At 41.5% G+C, this 8,645-nt stretch overlaps 1 long non-coding RNA gene across 2 annotated transcripts; it reads right to left on the bottom strand.

Annotated features, from left to right (window-relative positions):
• Window positions 1-4,085: 4,085 nt before the first annotated feature.
• LOC110366486 lies at window positions 4,086-8,128 on the bottom strand. Of its 2 annotated transcripts, none has more exons than XR_002426723.2 (2): window positions 8,060-8,128; window positions 4,086-4,966 (listed from the first exon to the last, which is right to left on the bottom strand). It is a non-coding gene; the product is annotated as an uncharacterized LOC110366486 (long non-coding RNA). The 2 variants fall into 2 exon arrangements; XR_004932808.1 differs by lacking the exon at window positions 8,060-8,128 and adding an exon at window positions 6,226-6,322.
• Window positions 8,129-8,645: the final 517 nt, after the last annotated feature.

Genomic DNA, 8,645 nt, shown 5'->3' with positions numbered 1-8,645 from the left:
TTCTGGGTTATTGTAGCACTAGTAGCTTTAATTTTTTACCAAGTAGGCTGACAGGAAAGATGGTTTGGGGGACATGCAGGCAAGGACCACAGGCTAGAATTGAACACTGGTTTGCCGCGTCGAGAACTAAGGGTACATGGGTCGTGCTCACTACTCCTCTCTTTAGCTTTCTGTCCTGAATCAGAGGAATCTTACATAGTGGTAAGCACAATGTTTTTTTTTTTTCCTACTTGGACATTTGAAAGAAAACTATTGCAGTTAATTACAATGATGATCATTTTCTAATTACAGGTTTTAATTGAAGGGAGAGCACCCAGGAGTAAAATGTCCTCACGCAGGGCCTTGCTGCAGAGGACCACATGGCTGTGGCCAGTTTACAGCTAACTTCTCCGCGGGAAATGCTGGAGGAAACTCCATCCACACCAGGGCTCCAACACGAGTTTGTCCTCCCACCAAACAGAGCAGAACAGACTCCTAAGCTGCGGCCAGGCAGATGACCTTTAACTCTGTTAAACAATCCATGAAGAAATAATCTGACATAACTTTAATGGCATGGATGAAATAATCTTCTCTCCAATGAGGGACTATATTAAGTGGCGGAGGAATGACGCAGATGAAATCAGGGTTGTGGAATCGGCTCCACCTTTGGGTCGCATCTGATAAATAATTTAAAACTTTAACCATATGATATGCATGAAAACTTGCTCCATTTTGTGAATTTTGCATTACTTTCTCCTGTGTGGGGGAGGAAAGAAGATCGAGCCCCAGCTTTGATCCTGCTAAAGTAAGCCCAAAGTTAGCCCAAATTTAAGGAAAAGGGAGAAACAAAAAGGTGGACCTGGTGAGCCGGCCAAACAGAAACAACGGGTGCGGCAGCGGGCCAACCCTATACAGGGCCGTCGAAGCCGCTACCGACACCAAACTAAGATCAAAAGGGGACCTAAACCCCAAAAGAAAAGAACCGAAAACAGGACAGCCGGTCCCACCAGGCCAAAACCAAAACAAAAAGCTGAGGCTAACAAAAGGGTATTTAAAGGTGTATGTTAATTTTATTTTATCCTGATCACTGACTAAAGCTCATTGTTGTCGTCTCACGTGTCACCAGCTCCCCCTGGAATAAGTGGCTGCAGAATGTTGTCGTTAGACCCGCTTAGTGTTTGTCTTGCTTTTCTTCTTGTATCTGAAAAATATGGAACTGTCCAGCTTCTGGTCCGCGGAGTGGGGATTCAGCTTCTTCAAGGAAACGATGTCAAGGAACCGTTTCCAAATGATAATGCGATTCTTGCGGTTTGACAAAAAGGAGACAAGAAGCACGAGTATCCAAATATCCAATTTCGCGCTGATAAACGAGGTCTGGGAGGGTTTTGTGAAAAACAGCATCTCCTGCTACAAACCTGGAGCTGACATTACAGTCGAGGAGCAACTCCTGCCAGCCAAAGCCCGATGCAGCTTTCTGCAGTACTTGGCAAATAAGCCCGATAAGTTCGGCATCAAAATGTGGCTTGCAGCAGATGTTACCACTAAGTACATGCTGAACGGTGCGCCTCATCTAGGCAAAGGTGATACGCGCAGAGCGGGTCAGCGGCTGGGGGACAGTGTGCTGCTGAATCTGGTGGAGCCTTTTACACGGAAAGGAAGGAATGTAACCACCGACAACTTTTTCACCTCTCTGAAACTTGCAGAAGAACTGCAGTCCAAGAAGACAAGTCTTGTTGGCACAATGAACAAGAGGAGAAGAGAGCTTCCTCCCTATGTTAAAGAAAAAAAAAAACACTATATTCAGCACGAAGGTGCTGAAAAACAACAGTGTGACACTCACTGTCTATCAGTGAAAAGCACAAAAAAATGTGTGTGTGCTTAGTACTGCCCACACATCAGCGGCCCAAAAGCAAAGCCAGAGCCTGTGGTCTACTACAACCACATGAATGTTGGCGTGGATGTGTTGGATCAGATGATAAGGAAATATTCGGTGAAAGCTCCAACACGAAGGTGGCCTGTGGTGGTCTTTTATAATCTCCTTGACATAGCTGCTATAAACGCATTGATTTTATTCAGGAAGTGTTTGAACCTCACCATTTCACGCAGGGATTTGATCCTTTAATTTGCAAAACACTGACGCGCTAATCATATGCGCGACTAAGACCCGCTGGTGTGCGGCAAACCCTCCGCAGTGGAGGAGCCGCCTTTATTTAGGCAAAGAAAACAGTGTCAGGTGCGTCAACACTAGAAAAAAAAAGCTCACATGATGCCTGTCACAAGTGCAAAATGCTGGTGTGCGGGAAATGCACGGGGGATGTCATTGTGAAATGCAAAAAATGTGTTTGATCTGTTTTCTAATATATCGTTTTGTGTAGTTCCACTTGTAGTTTTATTAAATATTTAGATTTTTAATGTGTTCATTACAGTTTAGAACCATTCATTGTTTAAGTGTAAATAGTTATGTCATTTTTTGTAACTTTTCTGGTACCATAGTGTGTCATGTTATTTCGTTTTATTTACTGTCTAATCTATTAATTGCCACATTGCATTTTCCGAATTTATGTAAATAATTAAACATTTTAATTTTAAACTTTTGTTGCAAATTTTTTTTATTTAGTGTTATTTTCAGCACCATTTACAATCGTATATTATAAATAATTTAAGCAACAATTGCTGGACGTGGTAAAAATGTGTTAGGTCTACATATCCATAATGGGCTTATAAAGACCACTAGGACCATTACAGCTGATGACATCATCACTAATCCCGCATTCCATTGGTCAGAATGTCACCCGTCAAATTGACTGCCAGTTGGAGTCCTAGTGTTAGAAGAGAAAATGTCTTTATGCAAATTGCAGTGTTGCAGTTTAGTTTCAATTGCAATACTTTTATTTATACAAATGTGCACTTTTGAGACTTGGGACAGTTTTGTTCACATCCGAAGTTTAAACTGACCGGTTTACAAGTCTGCACTTTGTTTGCAGTTTGTGTTTTAAGAGGGGGAAAAAAATACATGTGTATTTTGCAACACAGCTCTTATTATTTTAAGAGCAGATGGAATCGAACTTAATCCGAAATGAGAAGGTACAGGGAGGCAGCTCCTAATATGATATATGTGGACAGAGACTGCTGCAGCCCGCATGGACAGTCGCAGACCAGGGCCGTGTTTTCAGAGTGGAATCAGCTTCAAGTGAGCCTGGACGTCTGGCACTTCCTGCGGCGTTTTTGCAGGAGTCACCACTGAGGATCATCAGCTCTAAAGCATCTTCATGGCTCAAGTCTCCAGGTAAAGTCTTATTTGTGTATTAACTAATTTTCATCTTCATTTAAAATTGCTACCAAAAGAAACAGGTCCGTGCTATTTTCAAGAACTACAACTAAATACAAGTTGTTCTTTGTCTAAAGTCTAAAACAGAACATGAACACTGTCCAGGTGCATCTTTGAGCTGGATCCGGCAGGTGTTGCTGCTCTTCGGCTGGCCAAACAGGGGCAGCTTCTGGCCCGAGGAGTTGGTCCAGTATCTGAGAAGGCCTGGACCAACTGATCAGAAGATCAGCAGGAAGGAGTTGGCTCTGCAAGAGGACGAGGGGAGCAGAGGAGACAGCCAGGAGGATCAAGCCACTGATTGATGGGAGGACCATGAGCGCATTCAGCAGAGACACACGGCCTGTATTCAAGACCCAGAGGTCTTGTCTCTGTACCTGAAGACAGGGACACTGAAGAAGGGTGGTGTGGACCTCTGCTGCTAACCGGTGTGCTCGTGGCTCCAACTCCCTGGAGTCATTCATTGGTTGGGTGATTATATTTTTAACATTTTCTTTGTTTTATATATAAAAGCAGAGAGTAAAAGTCATCTCCTTTGTTTAACCTGAAGGGACCAGTGCCTGAAATGCCCACTTCCAGGGCTACCACCTGGAGGAGGTACCAGGACCGCATGGAGGAAGCAGTGAGAGGAAACTCTGAGCTGAGGATCTACAGCAGCGCTGAGAAAGAGACAACAGACCGACTCAGCCGCAAGGTCCTTAAAACACCTTTGGACGAGCGCTACAGGCAAACAGGCAAGATGATTAACCTTAACTCAGAAGTGTCGACAAAAACTCTAACAAATGAAAAACAGTTATAATGCATCTTGAAATGAATCAGTGGTTTTCTCATGCCGATGTCTTTCGACAAACCTTCAACACAGATATGCAGTGGAAGAAGAAATACTTGATTTTCTTAAGTAATACAGAAGAAATACATTTAGCAGTAAAAGTATCAGATTAAAATTCTACTTTCTAAGTAAAAAAGTATCTCAGAGCGACTTTAAAGAGTAAACTGCAGTATTTTTCTTATTATTCATGATGAATAATTGTTACCAAACAAAGTCTAAAGCAAGTCAGAGACTGATTGGGCCAGTGGTGTCTTCTTAAAATACGCTAATTATTCTGATATTTTTGATTAGAAACACTTTAATGCAACATGTCACTATGAAAATAAATGTTTAAATTAAACTGCTATTTAAAATACCTTTACGCTTCTTTTCTTGTAAAAACGTAAAGAGAGCTTAAAATTTTTGTCATGTAGTAATAAGTCACGTAAATATACCTTCTTTTTTCATTTCTACTTCATTTGTCTGAATACTTAGTTAAAATTCTTGACTAGTATTGTAATTTGTATCGGCGTTCTTTTACAGGTGAGCTTCTTGGTATGGAGTACCGGTACCGCCAGTCTGGTCGGTCCCTGACCGTCATGGACAACCCAGAGGAAGAGGATCGGCCGAGGGAGCAGATGGACGAGGAGGCGGTGCATGATAAAGGCTTTTGTGGAGGAGGAACCTGATGACCTGACAGTGGCCGTCCTCTAGGACCCCTTTGAGATTGTTCCAACGCACAGTAGCGTCCCCCAGATCTTCCTCTGCACCATCCTAACCACGGCATCCACATCCAGCCAGAGACGGCTTCCACACCAACATCCTGCCCAGCCTCCTCTGCACCTGTAACAGTCCTGAAAAAGAAATGTATTAAATGAGTCAGACGCGCTCTTCCCTCCGCTCAGGCCAGTATTGACTGAGATAGTACAACTTGAGTACAGGCACAACGGTGATTACATAAACATAAATAGGGCTGGGTATCGATTCAAACTACAACACAAGAATTTAGAATCGATTCAATCTGATCTCAAATCAGACTGCTGGTATTAAAAACATGTTTTTTGGCTATTAACTAGTGCTGTCAAACGATTAAAAATTTTATTCGCGATAAATCGCACAATTTCAATAGTTCACTCGAGATTAATCGCATATTTTATCTTTTTATTTCTGAAAGTGTAAAAGCCTATTTGGGCATTTTAATATGCAATTTTGCAATAAATAACACTAGTAAAAAACATTCTGTACAAAAAATATTTTAATTTTTATTTTCAAGCACTTTTCAGAATTGGAATGAAAACATCCTGGTGCCATACAATGTTAAAGTCTGGCCAATAATTGCTAAATCGCAAATCATAAGGCTATGATGTTTATTCAATGTATAAACAAATGTGTAAATAAATAAACATTTCATGCCGAAATGTTGTTTTGCCTCTTAAACAAAGACATGGTATTAAGCATTTATATATAAAGTAATACCAATTTTAGATTTTAGAGACAAAAAAGACAAATTAATAAGCATTAAAGTATGGTTTATGGGTTTGGTTTCTGCAATGTTATCAGTGTGTAAAAACTCATCTTCATAACCAATCTGTTCAAAATGGTGATCTGCACCGTGTAATCTACTTTCAGCAGTTATTGCAACCGTAAACTGCAGAAAATACGAGCAGAGCTGCTCTTCTTGCCTTTAGTCTCTCGGCTCCTAAGTTATCCTAGAGGAGGATGTGCTGCAGCGCGTTATGAGGCGGAGGGATATTTACTCAGTGTCTGTAGTGCAGCAGCATCACTTATTTTAGAGCTCAAATAAGCAACTTCACTTTCAGAAACAAGCCCAAAAAACTGCAACCCGCAACTCATGAAATTTACAAGCGACTTTAGAAAAAAGAAGCCCAAAATTGCATGAAATAAGCGGGCTTGGCAAAAGTGAGCACAGGTCTGTTTTGCTAGTCTCTAGCATTCTGGGAAGTAGGGAAAGTGCTGAGGGTTTAAAAAAAAAAAAACAGTCCGGAGAGCATTAACACGATTAATGTGCGTCAGAAAAAAAATTGGCGTTTTGATCTAACAAAGTTAGCGCGTTATAACTGACAGCTCTACTATTAACTGTATTACACTTAACTGTTTCATATGCGGCACCGAGCTGCTCCAACCAGGTGGTCACGCGGCATCACTGTCCCTCTTTTCACACAGACAGGTGTGCGGTGGGTTCCCTGCTGGAAAATAAACTGCTTTACATGCTCAACTAGCTAAGATAATCAAACATTTTACCATCCCTTCCCCGCTTCGTCCCGCTGGCAAAAAGTGCAGATATTGTATTTGTCACAAGAAATGTAGGCAACAGGTACGCTTGACTATAAAGGTTAAAAGGTCTAAGGAGAGTCAGAGCAGAGTCCGCTCAGTTCACAGTCTGCGCTCAACTCGCCCAAGTATGTGGCAGCTGTAATATTGTTTTTTTTTTATCAGTAAAGCACACCGAGACCTGACTATAGCTTAACAACCATGTTAGTCTATTAGTTCTCCTGTTCAGAGACCTCAGCAGGACAAATACAAAGCGCCAAGCTCCCCCTAGTGGTCAGAAGCATGGATGCAACATACATCACAGCAGCCTTCACGCTCTAGTCTGGGAGGTGAATTTTGTTGTCATATTTTTAATAATGCGCCAGGTTAGTGTCTCTATTAATCTAATTAAGTGCCTTTGAGTTGAATAGAAATAGAAGCTATAGATATCTCTGGTGTCTCCCTTTTCTACCCTGGATCTGTTTGGGTATTCTGCCCCACAGCATGTTTGTGAAAACAATAGTCTCAACATTCAGGAAGAGGATTTGGTCCTTACAGCCACCAAATCTTGAGAATCAGAATCAAATTGTTTCTTGAAATTTTAATAATTACCCAGCCCTAACATAAGGTTTAAAAAATTGAGCTCCGTGCATACCTGTCAGTGTGTATTTCCATGTTCACCAGCAGACCTGAATAATAAAATATTTCATAAAGCTGAAAAAAAAATTATACCAATTAACAGAAGTTGATATAGGTAAAAAAAAACAAAACAAAGAATAAAATAGGTTGATACATATCAAATACATTGCTTTGAAAAGTAGTCTCAGGCATTGCTACCGTAATGCATGGTGCTCGCATGACCTACAAAACCAAGTGAGCAGGCTTGACTGCCTTTTTCGAAGTGGCAGGTGGCTTTAACCGCAGTAAATTAGGTCATGTTTCTGTGAAAAAAAAACGTCATGTTTCTGGACAACTCGTTTCTCAAAACACTCTCGCTCAGCACACTGTTGCTTAATTTCAGAAAATATATACTTTTCTTTACTCATTTGCAAAGCCTGTCTTCATTTAGTGTGGAAAATGGATGCTACAAGCTTGACACGTGGGCTAGCATTGTCTGCTATTAGCTTACGGTTAACAGGTTGAGCCGTACCTCTTTTAACAACAGAATGCACCAGTATAATCTATAAATGTATTCACGAGCAGTCAGTAAATCTCCGTACAACAGCACGATAGCTTATGAGAAACTCACACCTAAAAAGGGGAGTTTTGAATAAGAAAATCGCAGACGCGCCCTTCGCCTCTGACCTCCGGCCTGCATCCAATTTAAGATGGGGCCGACTCTCCCCCCTCCCTACACACACAAAGGAAAGGGACGCAAATTGCGCAAAACAGAGCGAGTTTTCGCGGGGTAGTGAACTGAGGATTCTTGGGTGGCATTTTAGCATATCGTAGTTAATAAGTTCAAAACAATTTATCAGATGCGACCCAAGGTGGAGTCACCCCGACAACCTTGATTTCGTGGGCTAGCATCGTCTGCTGTGAGCTAACGGCTAACAGGTTGAACCGTAACTCTTCTAACAACAGACTCTACGAGTATAATTGATCACCGAATGTATTCACGAGTAGTCAGTAAAGCTATGGAGAACAGCTCAACTTTGTTTATGAGAAACTCATACCTGAAAAGGGGAATTTTGAATAAGTGAATCGCAGCCGAACCCTTCGGCTCTGACCTCCGGCCTGTACCCACGTAATTTTCAACGGAAATATGGACACCGCGTGATTTGATGGGATTTTTTTTTTTGTGTGCGAGACTTCCGGTTGGTCACTTCCTGTTACTGGCTAGCTAGCTGAAAAGTGGCTAATTGACTCACAGACATATATTCAAAGAGAGATAATATAATATATAATGACTTTATATATACGCATATATATAATGTCTATGAATTGACTGAGGAAGACGCGCGGCGCCCTTGGCTCACTATCGCTAGACTCCCCCTGCTGGTCGCATTGTGTGACTACACATACAATATGCAGAAAGGACCAAAAAAAAAAAGTGACTATACGTCTGACTTATAATTAACACATTTCAATCCACCATCACCCACTTCTGTAGTATCCTGTCCTGCTAAGTGGATCCTCTGGTCCTACAACATCAGCTGGGTCCAGTGGTGCTGAGCTGGCCCAGTGAATAGACTACTTGTTAGCTGCAGTGCATCCCTTACTCATACAGTATAAAAGCTTTAACACTCTGAGAAATCACAT

Source organism: Fundulus heteroclitus, chromosome 15 (assembly GCF_011125445.2).
Source record: "Fundulus heteroclitus isolate FHET01 chromosome 15, MU-UCD_Fhet_4.1, whole genome shotgun sequence".
Classification (NCBI taxonomy): domain Eukaryota; kingdom Metazoa; phylum Chordata; class Actinopteri; order Cyprinodontiformes; family Fundulidae; genus Fundulus; species Fundulus heteroclitus.
Note: the sequence above shows the minus strand (reverse complement) of the source record. Positions and strands in the feature narration are given on the sequence as shown.